General features: G+C 33.8%; 1 protein-coding gene across 1 annotated transcript in view; it reads right to left on the minus strand.

Annotated features, from left to right (window-relative positions):
* EPHA6 (EPH receptor A6) overlaps positions 1–21,141 on the minus strand; it is an 868,762-nt gene that overhangs the window by 699,193 nt on the left and 148,428 nt on the right. The window lies entirely within an intron of this gene.

A 21,141-nucleotide genomic window follows, 5' to 3' on the forward strand; every position in this document is an offset into this window, starting at 1 on the left:
AAATGGGGTATTTATGTACCTGAGGATTTTTATCTAAATGAATATAAATAGAAAATAATTTTGAAAGACACACTGTAAAATGGTATTTTAAAAAAACCAAAGAATTTACTTCTAATGTTTACATAATACAAAACTGAAAAATATATTTTCCCTGACAATAGCTTTTAGTCATATTTGCTTATATCTAATGTCTTACAAAGTTAATATATAGTAGTAAAATCAGAACATGAAAAATAGATTTTAGAAGGCAGATTATGAAAACGAAGGTAAATAATAAAGTCCTTGAAATCTAAGCAGGATTCCGGTCATTAGGAATCCCTCGGGAAATAAATTCAAATTTGAAAAAAACAGATGTAAAGACAAACCAAAATCATAGTGTAAATTAAAATATTTAAATGTTTAATATGTAAATTAATTTTTTAAAGTTGGGAGAAATAAAATATTGTGCATAACTTAATCTTACAAAACTTGACAGCATAAATGAGTAACTGCATGTAAAATAGAAAATGAGAAAAACTAGAAAACGTTTTTACACAAAACCCCCATTTTATGTAAGATATACACTGTAAAGCATATTACGCAGTAAAATGCTACTGTAACTGAATGTTAAATGGGAATTTTCCCACAGCCACAAATTTCAAGCAAGGCCCAAGCTGAATTTAATCACTGCTAGGAATCTGTACTCCTAATTCACAAACTTTAACTGTTGTGAACTCAAGGAATGGTTTATCAGGATTCACCAGTTTCAATGCCCCCAGTCCTCACAGCAATAATGAGTGATGAGAGAGAATGGTCTTCGGGGGTAATGTGAAGTAAGGCAGTCAAAAGAATCCCTCATAAATTTAAGCTTGCCTAAAACGTTCCCTCAAATTTATCAAATGAGATCTATTCTCTCTTCTAAACTGTTGGTGAGCCTTTGGATCCATAAATAGTTTAATGCTGCCCAGGTGTGAAAATAATGACCAAATCAAGAGACAGAGGTGCTGACATAAGAAGCACTAGTAAGCTGTCCTCCTATTCTTTGATGAAGCAAGGATATGGTCTTTCCTTGGATATATATGAATAAGATTCCTCGGCTTAAGCACTCATCAAGTTACCACAAGGAAAAGTCACTTAAGAAGGAGTCTTTTTTTTTTTTTTTGGCTTTTAATGCAGAATAAAGAGATGAAAGAAATGAAGCTGAATCTTGATCTGCCTCTTCAGTAATCCAAGAAATGGGACACCAATTACATAACTCTCAGAGGAAAGAACACATATACCACACAGGAGAAGCATGGGCACTGGGAGGCTAGATACACAGGGGACATCTGTAGTGAGTGTCAGCCTTAGAAGCAGCAACAATCAACAAAAAGAAGACTACAATCTCATTGAGTCCTGTAAGAAGAAATCTGTCCACTGTTGCCACATCACAGATGGAGCTGGCATCTGGAAGTGGGAGAGAAAAGAGGTATCTGGAAGCCTAACCACACCCCAGTACTCTCGAAGCATAAAATCTGTCAGCACAGATGGTAACATGTAGGAAAGCTTTGAGTGGAATTTGAGACTGACATTTTAAAATGAATAATAGAATAAAATAATAATCCAAGTGTCTGAAAAGTTATGGCATCTGTCCAAGAAAGAGTCAAAGAAAAGGCCCCAAGTGAGAAAAAAGGGGAGAAGTTTCATAATAGCGGGGGGGATTATTCAAAAAAACTAAAACAATATCTTATTTAAATAACAATAGGTTGTAACTCTTCTATAAACCAGTTACTCCATTCAGTGGTATATCAGAGTAACATCATTGTGTTCTATCTTTCTGGATATCAGTATGGATCATGTAGTTTAGGTGTACATCACTAAGAAATGGCACAAAAAATGCACTGTTAAAGTGTGTGGCACATCCAGAAATAACCTATGCCTTTCAAGCCAGAGCACTGGAAGAATGCATTCATTTGACAAATGCTTTTTCAATGTCTCATAAGTGCCAAGCACAATTCTGGGTATAATAATCTTGGAGACAAGTGAACAGAGTCAGAATGTCCCTGGTTTCGTCAAGTTCCATTACACTAGGGATAAACCATAGTCAAGGAAGAACTCTCAAAACAAGTGATATTGCAAATAAGACCTGAATAACGAAAAGTCATCAGCCATGTGATGATCTAAGTGGTAGGGAAGGGAAAGAAGGTGTTATAGACTGAATTATGTCCCCCTAAATTCATAGGACAAAGCCTTAACCCCCAATGTGACTGTATTTGGAGTTAGGGCCTTAAAGAAGGTTACGGAGATTAAATGAGATCATAAGGGCATGGTGTCCTTATAAGAAGAGGAAGAGACACCAGTAGCGTACATGTACAGAGGAAGGGCCATCTGAGAACACAGCAAGAATGTAGCCACCTGCAGCCAGGAAGAGAGCCCTCATGAGAAAAGAACACTGCTGGCACCACGATTTTGGACTTCCATCCTCTAGAACTGTGAGAAAACAAATTCCTGTTCTGTAAGCCACCAAGTCTGCAATATTTTGTTATGGCAGCCTTAGAAGACTAATACGTAAAGGGAGATATTTATGTCAATAAACAACTAATGCAAAGGCCTTAAAGAAGGAAGAAGCTTGTAGAACTCTAAAAACTTAGGGATGTAAGCAGGAATACCGTCACATGAAGTGTGGCAAATGTAGGAGATGAAGTTGCAGAGACAGGCAAGAGCTAGACCAAGAGGGCAGGGGAGGGCTACTGGGCCATGATCATGAGTTGGGAATTTTATTTTAAAGATAACATGAAGCCAATGGAAGATAAAAGACAAGACCAACCACTCCCAGAAGAATGGATTGTTGGAGTTCAAACATGGCTATTGCAGTCTGGATTGGACCTATGAAGTTAATAGTGATCAAGAGGAAGGAACAGATTTGGGATAAATTTTGAAAGTAGGCCTATAGAACTTGCTGATGAATTCTGAGAAAAAATGTCAATTATCTGGCTTTCCCCACTCTGGCTGCAAGTCTCTTCAGTCTAATAGTCAGGGATCACAAGGTTAGAAATCTAGACTGAAGGGTTTTTTTTTTTTCTTAATATATAATTTATGATTCATTGAAATAAAGCAAAAGCTTTGTTGACATGATCTAAGCACAAACTTGAATGGAGATTACTCAAATTACATAAATTGAAAAAAAAAAAACAACCCATAAAACCTAAAGGTAAGTCTTAATACTCTCATCAGATCCCCTTCAGCAAGTAACTTCTTAACCACATGCCTAGAAGAAGTTATTGTATTGGACCAGTGTTAATCTCTTCTTGTGTACTGCTCCAAGCTTTTACGTCCTGAGCCTAGATAACAGAATATGCATTTCTTACTTTATGACCCCTACAGGATGATCATAATAATATAATCCCTAACCTTCTATCCTTGTTAGTACTGATGGTTATAGCTTTGTCTCTCCATGCCACACTTTCTTGACCCCTTACCCATGTTCCAATGGACTTAGGTATTGTGCAGGTCCATTTCACGTTTTTTGTAAACTGAACTGCCCTAGAAAACATATTTTTTTCTAGCTTGGCCAGGGTTACATGATATGTTATCTTATCATTTTGAGATAAAGACCACATCTGTTAACTTTTTGTATGTATTATTCATATTTTGTTATTCTAAGTGGGTTCAGCTCTTCGTATGTTTTAATCACCTGGTATTTATTCTGGGGGTTTGCTGGGGTCACCTGACCTAGCCTGGATTTGGCAGGGCTACTCAGCTTCTGTCTGTGGATCTAGCTAGACTTGGCTGCTCTTTATAGTCTGGGCTCAGTCTGCTCCAGCAAGTACTAGTAAAGCTCTTCCATGATGTTGACAGAGGTATAACAGAACAAACAAAAACCAAGCCAAGTCTCTTGAGAGGTACGCTCCAAACTTGCAAATAACTTAGGTTCTTATCCTACTGGCCAAATTACGTCATATAGTTGAGGCCAAAGTCAGGAGTCAGAAAAAATACTTGTCCTTTACTGGGAAGAACTGAAAAGTTACAAGGGAAAGAGAATGAATACAAGGAAAGGTGAAGAACTGGGGCCAATAATTCAGTTTGCCAAACCCATATTCAAATGTCACACCTGTACTCACCCTTCTCTAATTATGCAGGTTAAAACAAGTGAATAACTAATTATGATAGACACACACTTATTAGGAAAAATAAAAATGTAATAAATATATAATGTTTATGTATAATGTAATACATACATACATATATACATATTACTGTAGAGGAAACTGATGAAAAAACAGAATACTCTGAGATCTGCAAAAGGCTCTTTGAGTACTTAGCTGAGTGATGATCAGCACATACATGTTAGGAAAACTCAATGTCCAGGCACAGACGGCTTTACTAATGAATTCTATCAAACACTTAAAAAAGAAATAACACCAATTCTGAATAAAAATTTCTAAAATATTGAAAAGTAGGAATTACTACCGAACACATCTTATGAGGTCAGTACTACTTTGATACCGAAACCAGAAAGAGATATTACAAGTAAAGAGAATTACAGGTCAATAGCTCTCATGTACAAAGATGGAAAAACTATTAAGTTTTTTATAAATATGAAATACAATCATATTTATAAAGAACATTAAATCATGAAAAAGGGGTGATTTATCCCAGGAATGTAACTAGCATGATATTTAATGGTGAAGTTTTGAATGCTTTCATTCTAAGATCAGGAACAAGGCAAGAATGTCTGTTTTTACTATTTCTATTCACCACTGTACTGGAGGATCTGTGAAACAAGGAAATAACAACAACAGAAAGTCCAGTTTGGAAAGGAAGAAAAGTTTCTTCATTCATGGATGAAATGAAAATATGAACTAAAAATTTCTATGGAATATATGAAAACAGTCTAGAATGAGTGAGTGAATTTAGGAAGGCTACAAGATACAAGATCCATATACAAAAATTATTTGTATTTCTACAACAAACAGCTGGAAATAAAAATTAACAAAACAATATTTAAAATAGTATCAAAATATGAAATACTTAGGGATGAGAACAGGAGACAATCAAAATGTCTATCAATAAATGAATGGATAAACAACTTACAGTATATCTAATCAATGTTCTAGTGCTCGGCCAAAAAAAATAATAAAATATTGATACATGCAAGTACATGAATGAATGTCAAAATAATTATGCTGAAATTAAAGAGGCCAGGCAGAAAAATGTATACTATATAATCACTGAGATATACAATTCTAGAATATGTGAACTAAAGCATAGAGACTAATGTATAGAGCCTTAGTGATTGGCTGCAGGAAGGACAGGGAGAGAGAAATGATATAGGTGCATGAGGAAATACTGAGGGATGATGGATAGGTTCATTATCTTGATTATGCTGATGTTTTCATAGCCATATATACATCAATATTTAGCAAACTGTACACTTAAAAGTGCAGGTTTTATATGTCATACTTCATAAAGCTGTTATAATATGTTTTATATTTATCTCTTGATTTTAACTAAATTTTACACATTTTAAAGTAAACAAATCTTTTAAAATAGAAATAACTTTCTCTGTTAGAACTTCTTACATCCAGTTTACTTTTCTGAAATTGGAATATTAACTAGGAGATAATCTCTATAAGTTTATCTCTGTGAAAACTCAGGTCATTCTTGATGGCAGTATATTATTTATTTTTATGCAACTAAAAAGAATGGAAGGCCCAAAAAGAGAAAAATCACTTCAAATGATCTAAACAAAAGAGATCTGAAAAATAATATATTTAATAGTTTAAGGGAAAAAATTTAAAGAACAGATTCCTTTAAAAAATACTGCTATTCAGGGCTTCCCTGGTGGCACAGTGGTTGAGAGTCCGCCTGCCGATGCAGGGGATACGGGTTCGTGCCCCAGTCCGGGAAGATCCCACATGCCGCGGAGCGGCTGAGCCTGTGAGCCATGGCCACTGAGCGTGCGCATCCGGAGCCTGTGCTCCGCAGCGTGAGAGGCCACAACAGTGAGAGGCCCGCATACCGCAAAAAAAAAAAAAAAAAATACTGCTATTCAGAGAGATGGCTTTGGATGAAAATTGCTGGTTCTAGGCCCTGTTTGGTGAGACAGCAAGAAAAAATAATTTTGTTTTTACCGTCGCACTAATTTTTTCAGTTTAACAAACTTTGCTTTTGCTTTTCTTACAATACGAGGTTTGACCAACTAGTAAGCCTTTCTTCTACAATACTTTTGATGTATAATGTTGCTTTCTTTTTTAACTCCTAACTTTAATTCATAATTCTATGAAAGGGAGTGAAAATGTTGACCAACAAAAGTCAATGATTTGGTAATTGCTTTTTTTTTTGCCAATAATAAAACTCTTGTCAATAATCTTCAGTTTAATTTACTTATATTGGAGGCTTCACTAGACCTACTAATGAACTGAGCATCATTTTAATTAGAATTAACACTTTCATCCTTCTTATGAATATATATAAGATGAACTTTGAAATGCTGGCCATCAAGCTGTCAGAGCAAAATTAAGACATTTCTCATGAAATAGTACTACTCTGTGGACACCAAACAGTAAATGAATAGACATTCATTGTTACTGCACTGAGGGAAATTCTCTCAAAAAAGCACTGCTATCTCCTTTAGGAATTCTTAGATACTTTGACCATCCCTTTGAAGTAATATTCATTTAAAGATACATTTCACATGCAATGCTAGACTCTCTCCAATGTTTCATTAGTAGGCATACGAGTTGCATGATATTTTTTCCACTTGGCAGTCAGACCATTAAATTGTATAAGCATTGCTAATATCTATGGTTCAAAGATCATAGTCTCTTCTTAAGGATGCCTGGTATACACACAAAAAAGAATCTGTTTTTAAATTTTTATTTTATATTGGAGTATAGTTGATTAACAATGTTGTGTTAGTCTCAGATGTACAGCAAAGTGATTCAGTTATACATATACATGTATCTACTCTTTTTCAAATTCTAATAGAATCTTAACATAAGAGATGTATTATTTCTCCATTTCCTCTAATTAAGTTTGTGTGTATTTATATATTCCAGGATATTAATAAAAGGAGGGAAAAAGGGAGGGAGGGAGGAAGGGAGGAAGGAAGGAAGGAAGGAAGGAAGGAACAGAGGGAGGGAGGGAGGAAGGAAGGAAGGAAGGAAGGAAGGAAGGAAGGAAGGAAGGGAGGGAGGAAGGGAGGGAGGAAGGAAGGAGCTCTTCTATTTGAAGAGCTCTATTCACTCTATTCACTTTGCTCTATTCATTCTATTCAAACAGTGAATAGCGTGAGCTAGATTGACATTCCTTAGGAAGGAGATGATAATGCTTGCAATGAAATGCTGAAAGTAAATTTTAAGATTAAATATCAAATGATTTTTCCAAATCTTTGTGATTAAGTGCAATGAATGACTTGAATATCTATATATATGAAAAGACAAGAATAAAAATAACATCATATAGTCACAATTCTGCAGGAAAGCTTAATCAGGTAGTACACAGTCTAAGAAACCTCAAATATAAATTAAAATAATGATAAAATATTTACCATGCAGCTTAAGTTGATTTTTTCAAAGGGCCTAAATAAGAGGGATGGGGGGGGAGCAAAGACAAATAGAAAAATAAATGAATGACAAAATACAGCAATAATAAATTTGCAAGCAGGCTATGGAAGATAATATATCCCAAAAAATTCCTATGCATACATAGAACATTACACAATACATGCTTTACAATGTGAAACTGTTATTTTAGCTGAAAATAAAGGTTCTTATTTATACCTTAAACAGGTACAATATATTGCTTTTTTTTAGAAAAATCTTTATAAAAAGACACTTGTTCAAGATTATCAACAACTTGGAGAATCTTTTTAAAATGCTCATTCTAAATATGTTCTATAACATACTGAGCAGAGTATATGAAATTGTGGGCTCTATGTAAATGTACACCCCCTCACAAAATCAACAGCACAATTATTTAAACAAAAGAGTGTGGCAAGTTCTGTGTGTATTGTGTGACAGGGACCATAGTAATTCATAACAATTCAGTTGTAATTCAGGATGTAATAGGTATGCAATAAATGTTTCTTAAGCCTATGGTATACATTAATAAAAATGTATCTGCCATTGCTGAAAGTGCAATATAATCTGAAAGTAGGAAGAAAAAAATGAGAACCTACTGGAAACTGAGTATCATGGTTCACAGAAAATCTGTTTCCTTGTAAGTTCTAAGTAAATGACAATCTGAATTTACTTATCATTTGCTCCTATGTATCATTTTCCACAAGAATATTAACTCACTAATTTTTTTTTTTTGGTACACGGGCCTCTCACTGTTGTGGCCTCTCCCATTGCGGAGCACAGGCTCCGGACGCGCAGGCTCAGCGGCCATGGCTCACAGGCCCAGCCGCTCCATGGCATGTGGGATCTTCCCAGACCGGGGCACGAACCCATGTCCCCTGCATCAGCAGGCAGACTCTCAACCACTGCACCACCAGGGAAGCCCTTAACTCACCAATTTTTAACAAATAAATTTTCAGTGTCTAGCATGGCAACTAGTCAAGATGCTTCAGAGTGAGAGAATTAACAAAGAGTCTGAAAAGGTCTCATCAGGAAACGGCCAATGCTGAACGAATATGCTTCTAATAAAAATACACACATATACCCTACACTTTTTACAAATAAAGCCTTTTCTCGCAGATATGTCTGCATTTTAATAAAAATCAAACTCTTTTTCCCAAAACAGATCAATATGAAATCCTCTATTGAGTGTTTCTGAAATTATATTTCTTAGCACAGATGCTTTAACAAATGACTGAATAAAAAGATAGCTAACTTGTGAGGAAAACATTTCCACCAGAAGTTTTGTTCTCTTTAGTTGTAAAAATGTAACACACTAATAACAGGCTTAAAAGAACAAGTTTGATAATTTTATTTATATTTCCCAGATATACATTAATTTGCCTATATGAAATAAGTCTACAAACACTATATGTAAAGCAAATACGTTAGGTTTACGGGCCATAGGGTTTCTGAAGCAACTACTCAACTCTGCAACTGTAGCTTGAAAACAGTGATAGACAATATGTAAATGAATGGACTTGGCTGTACTCTAAAAAACTATTTACCAAAAGGGGCTAGAACGGCAAGCAGGGTATAGTTTGCCAACTCCACCTACAGAGTGTTACGTGATACTGACAAAGAGTCTCTCCTTGACCAAACTTTTAGTCAGGCTCTTCTGAGCCCTCTGTTCAATTAGGCCTGACCATGGACTTTTGTCTGTGTTCCTGCAGAGTCCAGTTTTAGCAAGAATCTTGCTAAACTGGTTTAGAGAAAATCCCTCACCCTAAATACCTGATCAATTCCTCATCTCCCATCATCCTCCAGGTGGTATCTGGTCACCCTGGTCCACCATTAGAAAGGATCCTGTCAGGATGGTTGAGCCAGAACCGCCCCAAGCTTTACCCCTGATGTTTCCCTCTTAGTAATTTTCCATCCATTGACCCACACCATACTCCATGGCTATAAATTCCCACATTTCTTGTTGTATTCAGAGTTAAGCTCAATTTCTCTCCACTACTATGACACTCCATTGCAGCAGTGCCCCTGAATAAAGTCTGCCTTACAGTTTGTTTTTTACTATGGTATGAACAGACTTTATTGCTTGCAACAGGAGGTGGAAGAGGAGGGGATATGACAGTGCCAGCTCCTAGGGTGGCTCCACAGACTTGGTCGCCACTCTCGAAAAACTTGGTTCTTTAACACGTGTCACAAGGATTTTTTTCTTTAACAATATCAAAAACAACCTGTGATTTTTCCTTTGATTGACCCAAATCCATATTTAATACCTAGATGATGTCTTCTTATTTTCATGTTTCTCTTTCACCTTTTCTCCTAGTCTTCAAAAATTACTGTTTCACCACAGTTGTAAAGTTCCATGAAAATCCTAATTTGTATCCTACAAACCAACATCTTTTTGTTAAAACTTTGCCTATGCTTCATTTTATTGTAACAAGAAATTTTTTGTGGGACTTTTCTTGCCCCCAACTAGATCCTTAAACTAAGGTATAATTAGAGGCTAATTGCACACATTTTAAAGAAAGATGGATTCAATGGTGAAGGTAACTCCTCTGGGACTTGGTAAAAGATGGCAGTGCTGGCCCTATACCCACATCACTGTTGCTCTCCCCTCCCCAATCTCAATCCCTATAAAGTAAGAACCGTGGTATTAAATAATCCATCTATTTTCCCTATTAATTAGTTATCTCTACTTTACCATAGATTAAACTATTTCATGTAATGTAGTCTATTTTTTCCCTGTCTACTCAGTACCACTGATAAATATTTCTCTTTGGGAAATAATACTACACATTTTAAATATCTTCTCTTGAATATATTTTAATGTCTGACAGGGCTCTTGCTCTCCTTCAGCATCCTTTTCAAATAATCTATATGTCATTCCACTTATTATTTCATATAACATTTCTAATCATTTCTGCTGAGTTCAAAGTGGCAAAACAGTAACAATTTTGAGTGTGATTTGTTTATAATTCTAAATTAAAATTTATATCTTACAAATATTTAAACTTCTCATCTAAGACCACAGTGTGTACATCAAATTATTCTACTCTTCCTTACATCACTCAAAACAAATTTGTAATTCATTGCATTAGATAGAATATCCTCTTGCCAATTTTTAACAAATGTAAGAAAAAATATATAATTCAGCATTAAAGTAATAATGCATCAGGAACAGATAACTTTACTGAGTCAAAGATGGGTCATCTAAGGCAATATAATATTATAACATTTCATCAATAAGTATGTAGAGAAATTTTGTGGTCACCTCACTAGATGTCAGAGAACTTTTGAAAAAATTTAGCAAGCATTGTGAATAAAAATATTTACCTAATTAATGTATCCTATTTATTGTATAGGATAATTATTTTTTAATTTTTTTACATAATTATGCATCATATTTCATATGCATGGAAAATTAGTTCACATTTAGCAATCTATAATACCCACATACAATTAGGCTTTAAGAAGAGTATGCTCTTGGTCATAATGCAATTAGTAAATTAATAGAGAATCTTTAGAAAAGCTCTCACATAATCCATATGTATTGCCATTTCAAAGTTTTACCAGTTAAAAAATTTCCAGTTAATTTCATTTTAAATATTTAATTAATATAGAGATAAATAATATAATTTTTTACCATGGTAGGGTGAAAAGTAAACCATCCTGAATAGTATTAGTTAACTTCAAAACAAGAATAGAAACAAAACAAAGAAATGAGGATATAAGGCATCTTAAGAAAAAAACAAAAAATAAACTGATCCTATTTAAAGAATTCTATCCAAGACAATAGTTGTTTATCTCTGTCCAAAGGAACAGGGTTTGCATCTTTCAAGAGGTTTTCATGGCTTTCTATAGCAGTCGCCTTTGATACTGTCAAATAATGGGAATAAATCATGCTTTTTCCTTGTCCACTGCTGAAGATAAAGCAGAGCTTGTTTTTATGCTCCCAAAGTTCCCATCAATTTTGGTACTGCTTGCCTCTTTATATGGTGATAGTCCTTGTATAGAGCAACTGGCAACTGGAAATCTCCATCCCTTTAAGTTTATCACCACTCTATAGTTCCCTGTAAAATGGAGACTACCATTTTCAGTAATACCTATATTCTTTATTTATTATAACTTATCCTAAAAACAGATAGTTTGGCCTAAGCTCAGATTGAAAACAGTAACTGGTTATACAGAATAGTGATAGAGAAATATTTGCAATACTAAAATTTTCCATTGTATAGTATTATATGCCAAAAGGGAAAAAAATTCAAGTACAAAAAAGGAGAACTATTTCTTTAAAAGGCCACGTGCATAATTGAGGACACCAGTAATTTATTTAATTCTCATTATAAGTCATTATTTCAAAGGACTAAAAAATATTAAGAATGTCCCCCCCATATCATCACAATGTGTATTCGAGTTTATCATCACTTCCCAGGTAATCATAACTGTTACTATAAATAAAATAAAAAATGCTTTTCTCACAAAGGATAACAAGATATGTTAAATCAAAGTAAACACTTTAAGTATATTTATATCAGATACACTTTTTTCAACCCTGTCGCACCCACTCCTTGTTCTGTATCAAGTTTTATTCCTTTGATGCCTATTCTCCTTAGAACTATGTTGTCCTTTGAAATATACTTCCCTAGAGCTGAGATATGTAAATACTCTAAAAATGAAAATTATTACATTTTTTTTCATATGGAGGATACAAAGTCAACTGTACCTTGTAGTTCTAATGCTAGCTCTGAACATATAATGAAAAAATGTATAACAAAATTATCCTCAGATTTTAACACGCATGATATAATTTTACTATATATAGTTGTTATGATGCTTAGAATAAAATTTAACCTGAATTATATACAGATTTATTAAATACAATATTTTGTTATACTCTATTCCTATAAAATGAAAAGTGAGATATTTTTCTCCTCTGGTAAAATTCTGCCATTATATCTTCAATGTACTACATAATATCCCACTTGAAAGTTTATTCTGAATGTTCTTTGTTGCTATTATGGATAATTCATGGAAATAATCACCGCCTCTTCAAATAGTTGAATCCTATTTATTTCTATGGACAGAGAATAAGGTTTAAATTTATAGAAATAACTTATATTCTAATGTTTAATTTAGCATAATTAGTTCAGTTTATATCTGGTTTGATGGAACATTAATATATAGCCTAATGCTTGTCTGTTGATCAAAAAAATCCTGATTATTTATACTGGATGTAGCTTAATATTAAAGCTTACACAAAGAAGCTTTTACTCTACTGATTATATAATTTTTACAAGTGTGTCAACTTGAGTAAAATGTATATGTCATTTCTATGCCAAGGCTTCTAAGAAGAAGATGTGTACCTTATATGCTTTCCTTCTTTCTCTCACTGAATACAGATGACTACAAGGCCATACGAGATAATGGAGCTATAGACAGAAAATATATAATTCTCCTATTTTCTATATGAAGGAAAGCCCTCAACAGCCAGGAACACCCTGGACTGTAATGTAAATTAAAAATGAACTTCTATATGTTAAAGCTCTAGAATTTGGAATTTTGTCTTCTCATCTTTTAAATATTACCCTAATTGAAGGGCCTGTGTGTGTGTGTGTGCGCGCGCGCGTGTGTGTGTGTGTGTGTGTATACACAAAGAAAAAACTTCAGGTGTGGATTTTGTGTGTAGTTTCTGAGACGTGGAATTGACAAACAGATTAAAAGGCTACTATGACTTTGAGGAAATCTTATTGCCAACAAATCATGAGTCTGGTCTAAAAGACCCTGTAACTATGAAATGACTCTGGAGTCCCCAAAATAGATGAGCATGAAACAGGTATGAAAGCCGTTCAGCCACCAATAACTAATTCAAAAACTGTCAGGATAATAAGAAGCTCACAGATAGCATAGCCAAGGGCCATTGAGAACGACGGATAAGAGCATCAACTCAACTGCTGTTGAGGTTCTTCACAATGCCTGCCCATCACTGCTATGGAGCACTACTAGTTCCTATTATTCTCCTTTCTTAATGGCAGTTTTCTACTTATTTCAACCACTGTGTATTTTGTGTTAGGGTAAATGGCTTGTCATTTAATGTGTAGGTCACCAGCTGACAAGAGAACGTATCTGAACCTGATGGAGAAAAATTTGTATTGACAGATACATGAGGATGATTACGTACACTTTGTGGATGAAGTGGCAGACTACTGCAGAGATAACCAAGTATCTACAAAAACTGGGCTTCCTCTTCCATGATAAAGAATTGTTGCTGGAAAGTGACTATTGAGCCAGGGATAACATTTAACAACAGCCCACCCCTATTTGCAGTTAGGTGTGGTCACATAACCAGTTCCCAGTGTTGTATTTGAGAGGAATTAATGTGGCTCTTCAGATCTGAGTTGGTTAAGAAACACATGCGCCTTCTCCAATCCCTTTTTACAACCTCTGAACTGGACACAGATAACTACAAGGCCCTAGGAGATGGCTGGCCCACTAAATGCAAGAAGTCCTAGATCCCTGAATGCATGGAGTGGAACTCCTGTCAACCAGTAATACTAACATGAATTATTTGGTAAATTTCTTAGGGCTCTACAGTTTTCTATTTATAAGGCCTAAGGGAAGAAGATTAGTTCAAATATAAACTCTCTAAATTAAAAAAAAAAAAAGACAGAAAACAAGTTAGCACACAAGTTACAACTCCAAAGTACATGCTGACACTAATGCTTAGAAATATTTAGACTCAATTTCTTTCAAAACTTATTTGAATGTGACTTTAAAATGCATAAAGAATAAAATAGTATCCATAAAAAAGGAAAATAAATTATGAAACAAAGTAGGCAGAAATAAAACAATAACAAGTGAGAATGAAAAAGAAAAACCTCAATGGATGAAGTAATCTCTTAACTAGCTGTAGCCAAAGTGAAAATTCATTACCCGGAAATTAGTTGAGATTGAAAATTAAAAAAAAAAAACATATCGGAGACAAAGAGGATAATATTGAAAGTCTTCAACAAATATCTCATAGGTATTCTAGAAATACAAAACAGAATAAAGTAACACACGCACACACACTTTTTCAGGTTAAAACACAAAATGAGAAGTGAAGCAGGAAAAAATAATCCATAGCAGTTACATAATAATGTAACTGAAGACCAAAAATATGGAACCTATAAGTAATCTCCCAAATAATGACAGTTAAAGCTGTCAGAAGGTCACTGGCAACAACAGATTCTTATGGACAGGGGAATAATATTTTCAGAGTGTTGAGGAAAAGTAATAGTCACTTAGTATTCTATACCCAAATAAACAATCATTGAAAAGGGAGGACAAAATATTTTTAGATATCCATTAAATAAAGGGCTTAAAATTATAGAACCTTGCCAAAAGATCTACCAAAGGATATACTTCAGCAAATGGAATAATGAACTCAGAAGAAAGGATATAATGATAGAAAAAAATCAAGTATAAAATCTGTTAATATATCTTGGTGTATCTAAGTACTGACTTTATGAAACTATTGATTTTGTTTCTTTAAAAAGCCAAACTAAAACTCTAGACAATGTTCACAAGAAAGGTAGTAATTTCAGGGGGTGACACGGTATGTCATGTTGGAAAGAAAACAGAGATACTATATAATTTTATCCCCTCTTAGAGGTATATGTGTTAAGAAAGGATTTTTTAAATTAAGCATAGCTCCTATAGAAATATGATTTATAGCTTTCAAGTTGGCCGACAGTAAAAGAGAACTATAATTGAAGTTAAAATCTGGTCAAAATAATTTATTAAGAATGATCATTTCATGACAGTTTATGTTTTAACCTATTTAAAAAATTGTGACAAAGAACAAAGTACAATATACTTATTTAACTTTATTATGTTTTGTTTGGAAATAATACCTTCTATTTTTAGACTCCTTCAAGCCTCTTGATTTCATATTCCTCTCAAGCCAGATGAAAATCTGGAATTGCTTCATGCAATAAAGCAGCTTTATTTGGAATTGAAGGTTATATTGTAAGAGTTTATATTTACATTGTGATAACCTTTAGAAAGTGAAAATACTATTTGGGCCAATAAGTCTGCCCCTTTTTCTGATCCCAATCTCACCTTTCAGCTTTTCATCATACCCTCAAGCCCCCTTATTTAATGCCAGCAAATCCTGGTGTTTCAAAATTTCTTTATGCTCTCTGCTTCCACAATCATCTCTTGATAACATGATTAGACAGAAGATCATAAACACAGAGCATAAATGCTTCTGAATTGCAACAGAGGACAGAGTCATGAAGTCTTAATAACAACACTCTTCAGGAGATCAAATCAATAGCTATGTCACCAAAGGCCCTGCATATCCCATTCACCTCTGTGAACAATAATGCAATGGTCCAAGAACTGCCACCATCCTTTCCTCCAGAATTTTTAAGCAGCACTAGAGGGAAAATAACATGTTTCTAGGAAGAGAAAAAGTTATAAAATATTCTTTATGTTTTAGAACTTTACTTTCATAGCCAGATGTTATTTTGTTAAATTATATCATGTGATACTTAAAGGCTTAAAGAAGATACCTTTGCAATAAATGTACATATATATTCATAGCAGGTCTGAAATACCAAACCCTAACTAATATCTCTAAGTACAAGTGTTACTACCTAAATGAGATTTATTCTAAATTAATATCCAACAGGAGTTTATTAGGGATTCATGTCACTTCGGAACTCACAACTCAACAAAAATTATTCAATTTTCCATGTTAATTGATTCCAATTTTCTTCCATAGTGTTAAGATATTCTTAGTTATATGAAGTGAAACACTATTTGATGTAAATTAATGTTTTATGAATCTGTGCTATTTTATATTCAAGCCCTTGGTGGAATAAATTAAGACAATTAAAAAAATTAAATCTGTAACATCAATATGACTAAGTATGGCAGTTTTAATTATGAACCTATGAAATAAAATAAAAAGTTATGAAAAATAAGATATTGGAGCAAGTATAAAATACTGCCTATAATGTAGAGTTACCCAAATTACTGTGTTTGGTTTTAAATTTTAGCATATCTGCTTAATATAATGTTTATGTCTATTTAAACCTGATCGAAAATAATAAGAATAAAATTGCCTCTCTTTTTTGTGCTTCTAGAATTTGGATCTAGATACACCTTAACATTACAGAGAAAGGAATCACAAGTTGAAACATTTAGTATTATAACTTTTAGGATAAAGCATGATAATAAATTATTTAAATGCAAATAAATATACACAATTCATTATATATGATAGTATGGGTAGATATAGATTTATTCTATTTTAAACCAGCTTATTGTACTTTTGTTATGTAGCAGGCCAAGAGTTCTCAAATGTACTCAAGTAAATTATGAGTATTCCTAAAACCTCACTATAATTTTTCCTATTTATCATGTCTAACAGCAAAGTCCCAGATAAATCTATATTTTTCCATCATTCTCAGTAGCCTAAATCTCAGAATGGATGTGTAGATACTGTTCTAACAGTGCCCATATCAGATTCCACAAAATAAACACAGAGCAAAAAGGGACTAATTAATGATGAGTAACTAAGGGCTCCTCTGTACTGTTTGGCAGGCAGGAAAAGTTAAAGCATCAAGGTGAGGGCATGGATGCTTGGAATAAGGAAATGAAAGAGAAAGAGAAAGGAAGGGAGGAAGTGAAGAAGGGCAGGAGAGAAGGAGACATGGAGGGAGGAAAGACACACAAAGACCAGTCTGAGAATTATCTAGGCTTTAGTTATAAATCTAGTATTAGTTACCAAGTGGCCCCAGGGAATAAAATTCTGTTCTCTATAACTTAGAATCCTGATTCATAAAATGAGGGATAAAAATATTTTCAAAGGCTTTCCAGATCTAAAATACCACAACCCTCCCTGAAGAAAACTTTCCTATTTCACAGAAATATGAAGACACAGAGCATTCTGTCAGTATACCTCTAACTATTCAGTAGAACCTGGTACTACTTATCATTCAGTAGAACCTGGTACTACTTATCATTCACATCAATAAATTCCTTACCCTTCATTACACAAATGATTTTTAAATATATCTCTTTTATCTGACAGCCCTGGTAAAACAGGCACATAAATAATTAGAACAAATTATAGCACAGATGACAGAGACATTAACTTTGTGAAGATACAGATATACATGCTATATATATGTGATATATATATTTGTGCTAGACCCTGAAGGATGAATAAAATTCCACCACAGAAAAGGAAGAGGAAAGGGACACCAAGCAGCTAGATAAAACATGAAAAAAAAAGAGCAAGAAACATGAAAAATACATGGATTATTCAAAAGTAACAAAAACAAAACAGGAGACAGAATTTGCCAAAGTCAGAAAATAATAAGACAAGGCCAAATTGTGAAGTCCCTTTAATGGCACAATGACTAACTAGTTCTAATGGAAGAGAAAGAAAAAATAGAATAATTTCCTAAAATGAAATGTATTAAAATTGCTATCAGGATTTACACCATAAGCGACTTTAGGGCCTCAAACATCTCAGATGAAGTATCAGACATGTGAGTGAAGCCATGTTAGATGTCCAGCCTTGTTAAACCTCCAAATAACTGCAGTGGCATTGAGTGACCCAGATAAAACCAGCAGAAGAACCAGCCAACTGAACCCAGTCCATATTTCCAGATTGTAAGCAAATAACTTATACAGGATAAAGGATACTGTTTTAACAAAAAGCTAAAACATGTGGCATTTGCTTTAGTAATGAAAAAACTGTGGAGGCTGGAAGGGTGGCAAGAAGGCTGTGACTGGAGGATGGAAGAGCAGTAAATCAATTATTATTGGAGATAATGAAAGGTCAACCAACAATTGGTGAGAAATACTACCTGTGATAACTTGGAAGACACAAAAAGTACTTCATAATGTTGTGGATCAAATTACGAAGTTTTCCTGAAAGATGGTGAAACTAGCAACTGGCCACATGGAAATTCTTATAACTAAGGAGGATAACTCAGAGGGCAAAGTCAAGAGTAATGAAGACAAAGAGCCACAGAGAACTAATCCCAGGTTGCAGAACTGGGCTCCAAGCAAAGAACAGTCCTTGCCTCTATAATTAGGGACTCTGATGACCTTTGCTGGATTTCAGAATCACAATGGACCAGTGATTGCTATGTTCCCTGCCTTCAGGAATGTGAGAATCTTTTACAACTTTCCTAATCCTGTCCCATGTGTGTTGTGTGTGTGAGGAACGATAACATCTCGTTTAGTTTTTAATTCTCCAGATGAAGGAGAGCTTTAGCTATGAAGCTTTATTCATATCCAGAAGAGATTTCACTGAAGCTCTTCTGGACTTCAACACAATGCCATAATGGAATAGATCTTTGGGAGGATGTGGGCTTTTGTGCATGAAGGAGGGACATTAGTCACAAGAATTAAGAGAGAAGACTGTGGTATAATGTTACACTGGCAGCTCCCTATAAACATACTTACAGGCATTCAGCCCCTTTTGCAGTCCCCTCGCATACTCACTTTATACCTGGCCATGTGAAAAACTCCCTCTTCGGCCAGCCACTATACTGTTAAAAAGCTTGTGTCAGATTCTTTAATGATGTAAGGCCATGTAGAGAGAGGCTCTGGAATATAAGAGGTCATCTTAGACATTCCAACCCCTGTTAATCTCCCAGCTGAATTCAGCTACATGAGTGACCTCTATTTATTCTACAATAAGCAGAAGAATTACCCATCTGAGCCCTAAGAAATCATAAATTATTATGGCTTTAAGTTATTAAATTTTGGGTTATTTTACCTCAATAGCAATAGATCATTGAAACATATGCCTCTATTTATATTTATCTCTACTACCTATCAAAATGATTAACAGATAGTAGGTACTCAAAAAAATAGCTAAAATAAAAGCTCTAATAGACTAAGCCAGAAGAAAAGAAAATGATATACATTGTTTTTTCTTTTCTCATTATATATATAAACATATGGTCACATTATTGCCTGAGCTATTCTTTATTCACATAAATTTCAATTAATTTTTCATGTAGGTTATAGGTAATTCTGAGATTTGGTTGTGAGATAAATTGTTGACAGACTGCAACAGAATCCATGATAAAAAATTATTATCAGAGGATAGAAAGGGGCAATATGAAGAATCAAGAACACACTTAAATAAATACTTTAAAATGGAAACTAGTGATAGTGTAAGATACCTTTCTCTAAAAATGAGGTCTCCACATCCACTTCCTTTCTGTTTGTAAATAGCAATTCATTGTATTCAATTGGAACCAGGCACATGTGTTTGCATGTAATAGTTTTCCATATACTTTACCATTAATTGATTATAACCACTAATTTATTTTTGGATAAGGAAGTTAGTAAGCCATGGATTTAGAATCCAAGTATAAACTTCCAATTTCTGCCATCTGCTAGAAGAAGATGATGAACATTTGTACTGTACCCACTCTCTCATTTCTGCAGTCAAATAAATAATAATAAAGATAACAAGCCATAAAAATGAACGAGTCTAGCAGTAGCTCTAGATAAGCTGATAATTATCATATATCCAAAGTCATCTTTGCCAACAACTGAAGGAATTTTCAGGCATGCAAACAAGAATGAAATTTCACAGAGCAGACATATTAAGCAAAAAACATCTAGTCATCAATGATTGTCACTACCTCTAATTCTGTGATCAATGCCATAAAATATATTTAATAATAATTAATCACATAAATCCTTAGATAATTATTGTTTAAATAATTTTAAAGCTTTATTATTTTTACCAATATCCAGCATCCACCTAATATAAAATATGGTAAAACTACATGGTTAGTATATGTCATATGTTTTATCCTTGGCTATTATTGTCTTCTTAATCTCACTGAAAAATTATTCATGTTGCATTTTCCAATGTAAAATATTCTATAGTGCCCCTTCAAAGGATCATTTATATTGATAACTTATTTTGTTTCATTCTAAATCCTTGTTACAGGTGAATAAAAATTTTGAATTAAATCTATATAAATTTCAATGAAATATATTGTAACGATTAAATAGTGACGGAAAGTTGGCTCACACTTTAAATAAATATACTACAGACTTTTCACACAAACAGTACTTTCAAATGACCAAACATAATCATCACCGGTGGCTTTAGTGAACTTTTTCAGCATTCAAGACCCCAAGCGTTTCATAAATAGATAAAACATTTAAAAATTCACATATATTACCACTGACCCTTATATAGAAACAAACATGTTTTTTTCTCATTTACTTTCATCCCTTTTAATGGGTGGCAACATACCACCGAACATCACCAAAAAAGTAAGTAAATTCAGTATGGTGCTATAGAAAAATAACTATAAATAATTTACCATTGAGAGGAAAAGATCTCTACTATGTTACTATTTACCAAGCATTAATTTTATTTCTTTATTTGTATTTTGATTATGAGTCCTAAATCCAAACATAATTGATACAAATTATCTTTATCAGGGGATATGCAAAAATTTTTAAGTGTATATATTTATTAGATTAATAAGCCTTCATAAAATGATTCAAATAAAAAATTGTTTTATCTTGAAAATTACAGATATTTCATATCATAACTACATGAAAG

This window comes from Tursiops truncatus, chromosome 4 (assembly GCF_011762595.2).
Source record: "Tursiops truncatus isolate mTurTru1 chromosome 4, mTurTru1.mat.Y, whole genome shotgun sequence".
NCBI lineage: Eukaryota > Metazoa > Chordata > Mammalia > Artiodactyla > Delphinidae > Tursiops > Tursiops truncatus.